The 13,497-nt window shown below is 37.2% G+C and overlaps 1 pseudogene; it reads left to right on the forward strand.

The window, feature by feature from the left end:
• The first annotated feature begins 1,898 nt into the window (after nucleotides 1-1,898).
• On the forward strand, nucleotides 1,899-4,525 carry LOC143638659 (14-3-3 protein zeta/delta pseudogene; annotated as a pseudogene).
• Nucleotides 4,526-13,497: the final 8,972 nt, after the last annotated feature.

A 13,497-nucleotide genomic window follows, 5' to 3' on the forward strand; every position in this document is an offset into this window, starting at 1 on the left:
TTTTTGGCTCAGATGCTCACGACACATGAAGGTATTCTGTGATATACTACTGGATACTGGCTGCTGTTTTAGTATATATTCCAGGAATCAATTTATTTACTGCTATGATTTTTACATTTTTATCTAAGGTTATATTTTTATATTTTGTTACCTTTAAGGGAATTTATTTGCATGCTGAAATAGTGCTCTCTTAGATTATTTGGAAAAGAAACACCATCACCAAAGTATGGTCAGCCATCTGTATCCATGGGCTCCGTATTCATGAACTCAAACACCCTCAGGAAATATTTTTAAAAATTGCATCTGCACTGAACATTTACAGACTTTATTATTGTCATTATTCCCTAAACAATACAGTGTATTGACTATGTAACTTTTATTGTGTTAAGTATTTCAAGTAATGTGCAGATGATTTTAAAGTAGACAGGAAATGAGTAGGTTATATGTGCTATATTATGTGCCATTTTATTTCAGATCCTTCAGCATTTGTGGATTTTGGTATCTATGGATGGTGGGGTGGGGTCCTAGAACCAATCCCAAGAGGATACCGAGGGAGAGCTGTATACCTAAAGATTGCATTGGGATCTGCAAATTTTGATGTGATACTTATTAGGGTTTAAGATAAGATGGTATTGTTGTGGTGCTGGAGATTGAACCCAGGGCTTTGTGCATGTGAGGCAAGCACTCTACCAACTGAGCTATATCCCCAGCCTTAAGATAAAATGGTTTTAGAGTTAGTCTTTCAGCTGTCCAGAAAGGAATGAACATAATATTTACATATGTAAAGATGGAAATATTTGGGGCTGGAGTTGTAGCTCAGTGGTAGAGTGCTTGCCTAGCACATGTGAGGCACTGGGTTCAATTCTCGGCACCACATTAAAAAAATAAATAAAATAAAGGTATTGTGTCCATATACAAATAAAAATATTTTAAAAAGAGGGAAACATTCAAATACATGTGTATTAATCATAGTCAGACAAGAAAATTATAATCTTGCTGGAGGTGGATGTGTTGGTTAGTTTTTCATCACAGGGACAATACATGAGAAAAACAACTTGGAGGATAAAAGATTTATTTTGGCTCATGGTTTTAGAGGTTTCAGTCCATAGTGAACTGGTTTTGAGATGACAAAGGACAGGTAGTCAGCTTAGATAATGAAAGATGGGGGCTAATTCAAAGGAAAGGAAATGGAATACTAACCTCTGGATAGCACTTCCCTGCTCAAACAGTTGCTATCACCTCTAGGGGAGGGGAAGGATCCCCAGTTCCAACACAAATAATTACCCCCTGCAGCTAATCTTTCCTGCCTTTGGGCAAGTCCACAGGAAAGAACAAAGAATTACAGGTGTTTGCCACCCTACTGGGCTGTTGAATGACTTTCTTAACACCATTGGGGGGAGAGTGTATGGGTGGGGGCAAGTGGCAAGTGAGTGAAATAGACAAATCATGCCATCCTGCTGGTCTCAGTCCAGAGAAGTCTAAATTAGATTGAGCCTTGAGATGGAGCAATCAATGATGCTGACAACCTCAGTTCATAATTAAGCCAACCATAAGGCAGGACACTTTGGCAAAGCAGATTTGTTTGTTTTTGTGGTATTAGGGATTGAACCCAGACAAGTACCCTACCACTGAGCTACATCCCTGGCCTGCCTTCACAAAGTGGCTTTGACACAAGGGATGTTTTAGTTTTTATTTTCTAAACTTTTAAATTCGAAATAAAAATTCATAGTCTGAAAATTAGTGTAACTTTCACCCACTTTCCTGCAGTGGTTACATCTTACATAACTACAGTAAATTATTAAAGCTAAAAAGCCTTGCTGTTGCCACTGCCATCACCTAAACCCTACTTAGCTCTAGTTCCTCTGCAGCCACCCACTCCAGACACAGAACATCAGTTCATGGATAAAAATGAGCTGGTGCAGAAGGCCAAACTGGACAGGAAAATTGAGCAATATGATGACAAGGCAGCTTGCATGAAGTCTGTAAATGAGCAAGGAGCTGAATTATCTAATGAGGAGAAGAATCTTCTCTGGGTTGCTTATAAAAAATGCTGTAGGAGCCCCTGGGTCATCTTGGAGGGATGTCTTAAGTATTCAGCAAATGATGGAAGGTGCTGGAAAAAAGCAGCAGATGGCTGCTTTTTATCCCTGTATCTATATATCTATATCTCTCTCTATATATCTATATTTATATTGATATCTATATATCTATCATCCCTGGTAGCTCTTAACTTGGTCTCAATTTTCTCTGTATTATTAAGCCATGTGATGCTTTTCTTCAGTACCTTCCATCATTTGCTCATTACTTGAGCTGTTATGCTTGAATTCGGGACCCCCAAAGACCACCAGAGACCCAAGATCGATGTAAGCAGCAAAGAGGTGTTTATTGCGAGCTAGCTCCGTCCTCCACGAGCACACAGCAACTGGTGACGCTGAGAGGCCCTGAGCCCAGGGTTTGCAGCAGTTTTATACATTCTTTGGAGAGGGCAGGGACTTCATGTACATCATAGCCTCTTTTAGCAAATCATCACACACCGCAGGAAAATCAAATAACAACTCTAAAACATGATTAGCACATTCACTGGCGGGAACAAGTTGGGTAGGGGTGATTGGTCAGTACAAAAGGGGTATTCATTTGAACTGATTGGCTTAAGCCAAGAGGGGTGTACGTGCTGAACTACATGGTTTCCCAACTTGTTATCAACCATCTTATGAATTAGCCCCCATCTTTCATAAACTACTGGGAGGGTTATCTGGCATCCCAGGTATTTCCCTGTCTCATGCAGATTGGTGGCTGCTAGGGGGCTGCTATGGGTCCCCACCTAGCCTGACTGAGTCAGGGACACCTGGTGCAGCAGATCTCTCCTATTATTTGTAGATAAACAACTTAGCAGGGTGGGAATGTGCTTAGGAATGCTCTGTGGGTTTTTCCAAGGACAAAGGCCAGGTCCCTTCCTTGGACAGGCTTTGCTCTGAGATAGAGGCTGATTTTTCAGAGCAAAAATATGTATATTACAGATACAGATATATATATCTATGTCTGTATCTATATACTGTGTGTGTGTGTGTGTGTGTGTGTATAACCCTAACCCTAACCCTAACCCTAACCTATATATATATATATAGTCTCTTTTGGAAACTTTTTTTTTTGTACTGGGGATTGAACCCAGAGGTGTGCAACCACTGAACCACATCCCCAGACCTTTTTTATATTTTATTTTAAGGCCGGGTCTCGCCAAGTTGCTTAGGGCCTTGCTAAATTGCTGAGGCTGGCTTTAAACTTGTGATTCTCCTGCCTCAGCCTCCCAAATCACTGGTATTACAGGCATGTGCCACTGTGCCTACCTCAAAAACATTGTTGATTCCCAGTTCCTCACAAGCAGAGTCTTCTATTTGAAAATGAAAGGAGACTACCTTCATTACTTAGTTGAGGTTGCTACTGGTGATGACAAAACCAGGATTGTACATCAGTCACACAATAAGCATCGAAGGATATGGAAAAACGTGTCCCCCAGGAAGGACTATGGGCCCTGAACACATGTTGGTGGGCCTGATTCTGGACCTACATGGAGGAATGCTTATTTTGCTCATTGTACAGCAGGGAAGTCCTAACATAGAATACGTATGTTTTGGGGCAAAGTGCTGTCAGAACATTGTCAAGTACCATTTCCTTGCTCCCTTGACAAGAAGTTATTCCCCTGTTGGTGCAAGGTCGGCCTATGGGGCAGTTTCTGGACTCTTGGGGTCTTGACTCCCGTAAGATGATATGTTGTGTACACCTCTGGCCTATCATGGCTGTTATATGTAAATTGGCACATAGCCACTATAAAAGCTATTTTTGCTGCACAATAAAGCAGATACTGTTCTCTGAAACCATCTCCTGAGGGGTTTCTCCCCACCTTCAAGCTCCCCACAGTAGATGCTGGAGGGGCAGGCCCCCCAGAAATCACATACAATTTCCCTTATCTATTATTGTTCCTCCAGTCACTGAAGGCCTCTCTCCTGCTATATCTGAAATTTCTCCTGCAATAATTCAGCCAAAATTCATCTGCCTGCCAAAAGTCTGCCAAAGGTAGTGGTCTCCTCCCATGACCTGGCTCTGCTAAGGACTCTGACCTCTGTTGCAGAATCCCTCACCATTTTCTCCCCTGAAAATACACCCCTCTGATGCCTGACTGATTTCGCTGCTGATCCATTGAGTCTGCTCCCGTTTGGGTCATTTTTGCTTACAAGCATATCAAGAAACTTTTGAAGTAAGCAAAAAGGAAATACAATGAACATATCCTCTCAGATTGGACCTGTCCCTTTACTTCTCCGTGTTCTACCAAGAGATTCTAAACCCCCCAGAGAAAGCCTGTTCTCTTGCAAAGGCAGCTTTTGATGAAGCTGTTGTTGAACTTCATACATTAAATGAAGAATCATATAATGACAGCATGCTAATAATGCAATTACTGAGAGACAACTTGACATTGTGGATAGTGGGTACCCGAGGAGATAAAGCTAAGGCAGGAAGATGGGAAAATTAATTGCCCTTCCAACTTTTGTCTGCCTCATTCTAAAATTCACATGGAGATCATTTATCATCCTTGCTGTGTCAGAAGTAGTTTTTGGTTTATGATTTATAACAGGTTTATGCTAATTTTATTTGGATTTCTTTGTTTCCCATGTGTTTTTTTTTTCTTTTGGTATTAGGATTGAACTTGGGGGCACTCGACCACTGAGCCACATCCTCAGTCCTATTTTGTATTTTATTTAGAGACAGGGTCTCACTGAGTTGCTTAGCACCTCACCATTACTGAGGCTGGTTTTGAACTCGTGATCCTCCTGCCTCAACCTCCCAAGCCACTGGGATTTTTGTGTTTAATATTAGGGGAATAGAGTGAGTTCACATTTAGGAAATTTTGTTTTCATCTTGAGGTGGTCAATATGGAGATGTGGATTTCTTTATATAAGTTGTGTTTGTCATAATACTCTTGATATATTGTGGCTTCACAAGGGCCAGTGTTAAAACTGCTTTCATATCTAAGCAATGAAAATTGCTTACATATTGGTTTGTCATCTTGGGGAATAAAAGGAACCACTGGTTCCAGTCATAGGCATAGTGTGGGTACTAGCACTTATAAAGCTGTGGTAGAAAAAGATAGCCCATGCATCCTACATGTGTGACTCAAGCGTTTCTCTGGAATGATCAAACTTAGTGTGCATACCTTGGGCTATTGCTGCAAAATTGTACCTTTAAACAAAGTGGTGACCCAGTTTACTCTGCATAGGAGCAGAAACTCTTCACGTTCCATTATTGTATAATTACCTGATGTCTGCATTTTCTTTTCTTTTTTTTTTTTTTTTGTGTGTGTGACACATTTTATTTGTATTTAAATGTTTTAGGCAATGTAAGAACAAATGTAAAAGGAAAGCTGTAATAAATTGATTGGTATTAATTACTTCCTGCATATCAAGCACAACAGAAAACAAAACAAAACAAAAAACCCCTAGATGGGCATAATGGAACATGCATGTAATTACAGTGACTCGAGAGGCTTAGGAAGAAGGATTGCAAGGTTGAGACCAGATTGAACAATTTAGCATGTCCCTATGCAACTTAGAGAGACCCTGTCTCAAAAAGGCTGGGGATGTGGCTTAGTGATTAAGCACCTCTGGGTTTAATAGCTGGTACCAAAACAACAAAACATGTATTTGACTTTTTTAAGTGTTTGTGTTTACTTTTGTGATTGTTTTGATACTTGTCTCGTATACATGCACTTTAAAAATAACTACAGGGAAATAACCCAAGATGATGGCTACCTTTGTTTAATGTCTTGTGAAATTTTTATGTATAATCCATGCATAATTATTAAGAACATGTATTAAGTTCATGCGAGGGGAATAAAAGTTTTATAAATGGACTTTTCAACTACTTTCTCTATAGCTTTTCTTTTTTTATTGGTTCTTTTTAGTTATACATAACAATAGGATTCATTTTGACATAAGTATAAAAGCATGGAATATAATTTGTTCTAATTCAGTCCCCAGGGCTTCCCCTTTCCCTCCTCTCCTCCCTCTCCCTGTTCCTTTCCCTTTACTGATCTTTCTGCTATTCATATAAATCAGTCTTTTGGTTTTTATTGGTGCACAATAATTGTACAGAATAGTGAGTCTCATTGTGGCATCTTCATACATGTATATAACATGATTTCATCAACTACACTCCCCAACACCTCCATTTACCCTCACTTTCTCCCTTTCCTGATCCCTTTCTTTTACCCTAATAGTCTTTCTTCTGCTTTCAAGTACCAAATATTTTCTCTCATGTGGAAGCTAGAGGGGAAAAAAGTGTTTTGGTTTTAAAAATTCTTAAGGGGAATTATACATTCTTGGAAATTCCTTGTTCTCTCTTTGCAACTAATGAACTTTTACCAAGTTTAAATTCAAATTTTATAACAAAAATACTACTAACATAAATATCCTTTTAAATCATGTCTCATATTCTCTCTCCTCTCTCCCAAAAGGAAATTAATTCTTTTTCCTGGGGAAGGGATTGATAGGAAACAAGTAATATGTTCCATTTAAAATTTTGATATATGGCATTTTCTTTTTCTTTCTTTCTTTTTTTGATACTAGAGATTGAACCCATAAGTTCTTAATCACCGAACCACATCCCCAGCCCTTTTAATTTTTTTTTTTTTTAGATAGGGCCTCATTAAATTGCTGAGGCTGGCTTTAAACTTGCAATATTCCTCCCTCAACCTCCCAAATTGCTGGGATTATAGGCATGTGCCACCATGTCCAGCAGATAAATGGCAATTTCTTACTTCAAAGTCATAATGTTTTTTGGTACCGAGGATTGAACTCAGGGAAACTTAACCACTGAGCCACATCCCCAGCCCTTTTTTGTATTTTATTTAGAGACAGGGTCTCACTGAGTTGCTTAGGGCCTCAGCCTCCCAAGCCACTGGGATTACAGGCATGCGCCATTGTGCCCAGCAGTCACAGTGTTTTTTACTCATCATGATATTGGATACATAGCATAAAACTTGCAGTTAATGCTATACTTCCAAAAGTGTGCAACTACAACTAAAAAATAAATATTAAAAAAGAATTTCTTAGCCAGGCTCAATGGTGCACACCTGTAATTCTAGTGAGATGGGAGACTGAGACAGGAGGGTCACAAATTTGAGGCCATCCTCAGCAACTTTGTGAGACCTATCTCAGAATTTAAAAAGAGCTGGGGATGTGGCTCAGTGGTAAAGTGCCCCTGGGTCCAATCCCAGGTACAAAAAAAATTCTTCATAATCTTATAGCTTGTATTTTACTTTTTATTTTTTATTTTTGATGGTGCTGGTGACTGAACCCAGGGCCTTGCACATGCTATACAAGCACTCAACCACTGAGGTACATCTCCAGCCCCTGCATTCAATTTTGATCCTTAATTCTTTGTCAGATGTACAAGATTACTTTCCTTTCCTGGCCTTCAGTCTTGTCACCAATTATTTTTACTTGATGGCCATGTACTTGGGGAAAAAGCTCTAATCTTTTTGGCTCCACCCAGTGTCTGAAATACCCTGCAACCTTTGCTTGCATCCTATAAACTATTTCCCTCATCCTCTACTTTAGCACCTCTCTCCTCAGTTGATGAGATGGCATTTATCTCCCTTTAAACCCTACCTATCTTGGATGGTCTGTCATTGCCTGCTTTTAAAATCCTTTCTCATCCTCTCTTCCTCTAAATAATGATAGAGCTAAATTATACCCAGAGCTCACTCTACAGAATATTTCCTTAGTACTTTACAGATAGCACAGAACAAAAATGGCATTTTGAAAAGAGGTGTATTAGTTTTCCTTTTAGAATGTAAGTTCCTCAAACCTGGTGCAGTGGCGCATGCCTGTAATCCCAGCAGCTTGGGAGGATGAGGCAGTAGGATTGTGAATTCAAAGCCAACCTCAGCAACAGTGAGGTGCTAAACAATTCAGTGAGACCTTGTCTGTAAATAAAATACAAAATAGGGCTGGAGAGGTGGCTCAGTGGTCACGTGCCTCTGAGTTCAATCCCCAGTACCAAAAAAAAAAAAAAAGAATGTAAGTTCCTCAAGAGCAGGTCAGTGTTTTCTGTTCATTCTGTTGTGCCTAGTATATTATAAATGTTCAATAAATATTGATGACGGAAGGCAGTGAGTCTTTTTAAAAGTTATACTCCATGTATGTATACCTTTATTTATTTATTTATTTTTATGTGATACTGAGGATTGAACCTAATACCTCAAATGTGCTAGGCAAGTGCTCTACTTCTGAGCCACAATCTCAGCAGAAATTGAAATCCCAAGCACTGTTTTGTTTTTTGTTTTATCATGATATCGGATTAAATTGGAAACTGTTGGTCCTTTTGGACAATTGTGCCAAATATTGTATTTAAAGTACAATGGAGGACATGGGGTTTTTATTTCCAGAATAAAAGATATCAGGCATTCAGGACAACATAATGCATCTTCACTTAGAGCTGTTTTATCTATTGATTTCTCCTGACCCCCAGGCCAAGGAGGTGAAATAATGGTTTTTACATCTAAAGAGAATTAGGCCAGTAGACAGAGGATGGGATCTCATTTGAATAAATTATATATAAAAACACCCAATACATTTGCCTATTAGCTGTTTATATGCAGTACTCATCTACTTGAACTACTTTGGTTCTGAAATAAATTGTGATAATATTTCACTAATAAGTTATTTAATATTTTGTATATACTAGTGCCTGATAGAAGGAAGATTCCCATCTGAGATTTTATTTATTTACGAGTACTGCGGATTGAACCCAGTGATGTTTTACCACTGAGCTACATCCCCCGAACTTTTTATTCTGTTCTGAGACAGGATCTCACTAAATTTCCTGGGGTGGCCTTGAACTGAGGTCCTCCTGCCTTGGTCTCCCAAGTCACTGGGGTTACAGGAATACTCTCAACTAAGGTATTTTCACTTGGAATTTGAATAATAATTTTGTTTCTAACCAAAAAGCAGTAAATATATGACTGGTACAATGTGTACGCATAATTATATCATTTTTATCATGTGTAGATTCATGTGATCTAAACTGTAATTGAGATACAGAAGCATTCAAGCAACATAAAAATCTCCACTGGGCTACCTTTATATAGCCATACCAACTGCTATCCTCCATAGTGTCTGTAACTTCTGGCAACCACGAATCTGTTCCCCATCTCCATAATTTTGTAATTTTGAGAATGTTATATAAATGAAATTATATAATATGTGGTCCTATGATATTACCTTTTTTAAAAAAAAACAAAACATGTACCTCAATTCCCTTTTAGATCAATCTACTCTGTTGGATATATCTTGCTGGGCATAGTGTAATCCCAGTGGCTGTAATGCCAGCCTGCCTGTAATCCCAGTGGCTCAGGAGTCTGAGACAGAAAGATAGCAGGTTTGAAGCCAGCCTCAGCAATTTAGCAGGGCCCTAAGCAACTTAGTGAGACACTTGTCTCTAAATAAAATATAATGGGGTTCAGCATTAAGAGAGAAAAAAATCATGGCATTTGCAGGTAGATGGATGAAGTTGGAGAATATAATGCTAAGTAAAGTTAGCCAATCCCAAAAAGCCAAAGGGCAAATGTTTTCTTTAATATGAGAATGCAGATGCATAATGGCGATGGGGGGGAGCATGGGAGGAATCAAGGAACTTTAGGTAGGGCAAAGGGGAGGGAAGGGAAGGAAGGGGGCAAGGGGTTAGGAATGATGGTGTAATGAGTTAGACATCATTACCCTAAGTTACAAGTATGATGGCATGAATGGTATGAAAATACTTTGGGTACAATCAGTGTCTTGAAAAAATATAAAATGAATTGCATTTTGCCATCATATATAACAAATCAGAATAAATAAAAAAAAAAAAAAGGAACAAAAAAGGGCTGAGGTTGTGCCTCCGTGGTAAAATATTCTGGGTTCAATCTCTACTACCCAAATAAAACAAAACAAAAAACAAACCATGTATCAGTAGTTAATTCCTTTTATCATTGAGTAGTAATCTATGGATATGCCATGGTTTATATCACCATTCACCTATTGAGAAACATTTAGCTTATTTCCAATATTTAGCATTACAAAGCTGCTATGAATAATTATGTATAGGTTTTTGTGCAGACATAAATTGTCAATTTTAAGAGATAAATATAGAGGGGAGTAATTGCTGGATTGTATGGTAATCATATTTCACTTTTAAAAGAAACTTTGAAACCTTTTCTAGAGTAACTATAGCATTTTATATTCCCTGTAACAAAGTATGAAAGATCCAGTTGCAACATATCTTACCAGCATTTATCACAAATTGGGGGTGGATTTTTCTTCATTTTATTTTTTTCTTAGTTAAAAAAATGTGATTTATTCATAAAAATATCCCAAAAGTTAACTAAAATTTAGTATTTGGGCATTGTAACTTGTGACTTCTTTTTATTATTGAATCAGAAACTTCATTCAGATTTTCTTAGTTTTTCTCTATTGTCCAAGATCCCATGATTACATTTAGTCATCATGTCTTCTTAGGTACTTCTTGATTGCAATAGTCTTGTGAAAAATTGTAATTATTAACATATTTTAATTGTACATATTAGTAACTTTCACTGTAATGTTTCCATACATGTGTGTATTATGTATTGATCATATCCATTTTTAATGGTTTTATGGAGACATAATTTACATACCATAAAATGCACCCATTTGAAATGTAAAACTCACCAGGCTTGATGGTGCATGCCTATAATCCCAGCCTCTTGGGAGGCTGAGGCAGGAGGATCCCAAGTTCAAGGCCAGCTGCAGCAATTTAGCAAGGTCCTAAGCAATTTAGCAAGTCACTCTCTCAAAATAAATAAATAAATAAAGGGCTGCGGATGTGGTTCAATGATTAAGTGCTCCTGAGTTCAATCCCTGGTGCTCCTCCACCCCCCCAAAAGTGCAAACTCAGTTTTTAGTATACACAAAAAAGTCATATCTCATTATGGTCTTAATTTACATTCCAATAATTGCAAATGTTGAATATCTTTTTGTGTGCTTATTTATCCACATCTCCTCTTTGGTGAAACGTATTCTTGTAGTTTTTCTAAAGTTTAGTTAATTTTATGATCACTTCAAAGTATCAGCCATTTATCTCTTTGATTCCCCCATTTGTTTGTTTTCAATTATATTGATTTCCATTGTTAATTTCCTTTTATTATTTTGTTTCTAATTTCTTAGATTATCCATTTGAGACTTTTCTAATATAAGCATTTACTGCTATGAGTTTCCTTTTAGCACAGATTATCCTGAATCCCTCAAAGCTTGGTATGTTTACTTACATTTTTATTTAAGTGAATGTATTTTCTTTCTTTTGGTGCTTATTTGACTTGGGGATTATTTAGAAGCATGTTGTTTTGTTTCTAAATATTTGGACATTTATCTGTATTAATTTCTACTCTCTATGAATTAAGTTTTTAACATTTGCTCAGGTTTGATTTTAACTTGTATGGTCTATCTTGTTACATGACTTATATGCATGTAAAAATATTGTATATTCTGTTGTTGAGTGCACAGTTCTATAAATGTCAATTAAATACTTGGTTGATTATGATATCAAATTCTTATATTCTTGCTGTTTTTTCTGTCTGGTTTTGTCAGTTATTGAAAGTGCTATGTTCTAGAACTATAATTATTAGTTTGTCTATTCCTTTCACTTATCTATATTTCACATATTTTTCAACTATTATTTGCTGCATAAATATTTAGGATTATATTATGTCTTTTTGTAGGATTGTCACCTTTCTCATTATATAATATTTTTCTGTGTTATTTGGAGTTATTTGTGGTTGCTCCAGTGCTTACTATATCAAAATTTGTTTCAAATTTATACCAGTTTAATCCTAATGAGACATAGAAACCTTACTCCTATGTAGTGTGTTCTTTTTCCCTCTTTTTGTGATATCACTGTTACATATCTAACTACATATATATTTAAAAAAATACATTGTTGTACTCATTATTTTATATAATTTTAGTCTTTTAAAGAAGCTGAAAAGAGTGAGGAGAACATGTATATATTTATAACTTTGTTATATTTATTAATTTTGGTTGATCAGTGTTGCCACCTGGAATCATTTTCTTAATCCAGTTCAATTTCACTATTCCAACACCTTCTTTGTGGTTTTTTTTTTTTTTTTTTTTTTTTTTTTTTTTTTTTGGTACCAGGGATTGAACTCAGGGGCACTTGGCCACTAAGCCACATTCCCAGCTCTATTTTGTATTTTATTTAGAGATAGGGTCTCACTGAGTTGCTTAGTGCCTTGCTTTTTGCTGAGGCTGGCTTTGAACTTGCAATCCTCCTGCCTCTGCCTCTGAAGCCACTGGGATTAAAGGCATGTACCACATGCCTGCCTTTTTTTGTGTTTTTATTAGCAAATGTTTTACATTCCTATGTTGTATATATCACCATACAATTATATACATGTTGTTTTATAAAATTCCTTTTTTTAGATGTTAAGAGAAGAAAGTAGCCAGGCATGGTAGTGCACACCTGTAATCCTAGTGATTTGAGAGGATGAGGCAGGAGGATTGCAAATTCAAAGCCAGCCTCAGCCCTATGGTAAGGCCCTAAGCAACTTAGTGAGACTCTGTCTCAAAATAAAAAAAATAAAAAGGGCTGGGGATGTAGTTCAGTGATAAATTGCCTCTGGGTTCAATTCCTCTGTACCACCTCCCCCCAAAAGGAATATGTACATTTATACTGTATTTTAAAACATAATTATCTTTGTAAGTGCTCTTTGTGCATTTGAAATACTATTGGGGGTCACTTGCTTTCAGGCTAGTATTTCTTTTAAGCTAGAGGATCTGTAAGGAACAAATTCTCTATGCTTATCAAGGAATATCTTTATTTCACATTCATTTTTAAAAGATGGTTTTGAGGATATATGATTCTCAGTTGTCAGATTTGTTTTCCAGCACTAGGGATCTAACCTAGGGCATATTAGGCAAGTGCTCTACCACTCAATACACTGGCAGCCCCAACTGGCAGTGTTTTGTTGTTTTGAGTAATTTGATGTGTTTCCCCACTGCCTTCTGATCCTCCATTTTTCTGATGAAAAGTCATTTTGTTAATCTTAACTGGGATTTCCTCTCATGTGACACATTTTCCCTTGTTGTTTTCATGATTTTCTTCATGCTTTTGGCTTCTAACATTTTCATTATGTGTCATTTTGTGCATCTGTTTGCTTTTGTCAGACTTTTGATACCAGTGCATTATCCATTAAACTTGAACATTATTATTGGTGTTCAAGTTTGTTGTGTCCTGGAAAGGGAATTGAGCAAGACTTCAAAAAGTAACAGGTATGGGGGCTGGGGTTGTGGCTCAGTGGCAGACTGCTTGCCTCACATGTGAGGCACTGGGTTTGATCCTCAGCACCACATAAAAATAAACAAAGATATTGTATCCATGTATAACTAAAAAATATTTAAAAAATAAAAGTAA

This window comes from Callospermophilus lateralis, chromosome X, assembly GCF_048772815.1.
Source record: "Callospermophilus lateralis isolate mCalLat2 chromosome X, mCalLat2.hap1, whole genome shotgun sequence".
Classification (NCBI taxonomy): Eukaryota; Metazoa; Chordata; class Mammalia; order Rodentia; family Sciuridae; genus Callospermophilus; species Callospermophilus lateralis.